The 679-nt window shown below is 59.8% G+C and overlaps 1 protein-coding gene across 1 annotated transcript in view; it reads right to left on the bottom strand.

Moving 5' to 3' along the window:
• ZIC5 (Zic family member 5) overlaps nucleotides 1-679 on the bottom strand; it is a gene marked incomplete at its 5' end in the record, with an annotated part of 7021 nt that overhangs the window by 5628 nt on the left and 714 nt on the right. The gene's annotated exons all lie outside the window — the stretch shown is intronic.

The raw sequence follows: 679 nt of genomic DNA, 5'->3' as shown, positions 1-679 counted from the left end.
GCCGCTGCCTCCGCGCCGCCGATAAATCAGCCGAGTAATTACGGAGAGTAAACTCCAGTTACTCAAGTGTCCTCCGAGGGGTGATATTGTCTGTCCCCATAAATCCCGACCGCGCCCGCACTCGTCAGCGCGTCCTCGCAACGCGCTGGTCTGCTCAAAGGGAGCATGCGACCCGCAAGGCGCCCCCTCCCTCCCTCACCCTCACCCAGAGCCTCGGCGCACCCAAAGTCAGGGCCTGGGGAGGGTTAGGAGGGGTCTCCACGGTGCCCGGGCTTCCCCTAAATTCTAAGGCAGCAGAGGCTTTGCAGCCGGCCTTGCACTCCTCCAACTAGACGCCGCCTTGTCCAGTAGCCTGGAGGTCCTGTGTGATCATGTGTGTGTGAGCATGGGTGTGCATGGAGGTGTGTGAGTGAGAGTGTTCCCTAGAAGGTGAGTGTGTCCGGTCATAGGAGGAGGAGGAGGGGGGCGCAGGAGGGAATACAGGTGTGTGAAGTCCTTTGTGTGATGTGTGTGCAAGTGAAGGTGTGTGTGTGGAGAGTGTAAAAGTGGGGCGTGTGTGTGTGTAGGGGGGTCTCCAGGGGCCTCATTCCTTTAGCATTTTGCACTCCACCCCGCAAAGGAAGGTCCACACCGAACTGGCCTGGTGGCCCCAATACCGCAGCAAATACCACACGCCCCT

The sequence above is a fragment of the Myotis brandtii genome, unplaced genomic scaffold (genome assembly GCF_000412655.1).
Source record: "Myotis brandtii unplaced genomic scaffold, ASM41265v1 scaffold1028, whole genome shotgun sequence".
In the NCBI taxonomy this organism is placed as follows: domain Eukaryota; kingdom Metazoa; phylum Chordata; class Mammalia; order Chiroptera; family Vespertilionidae; genus Myotis; species Myotis brandtii.
This window is presented reverse-complemented; position numbering and strand designations above follow the sequence as displayed.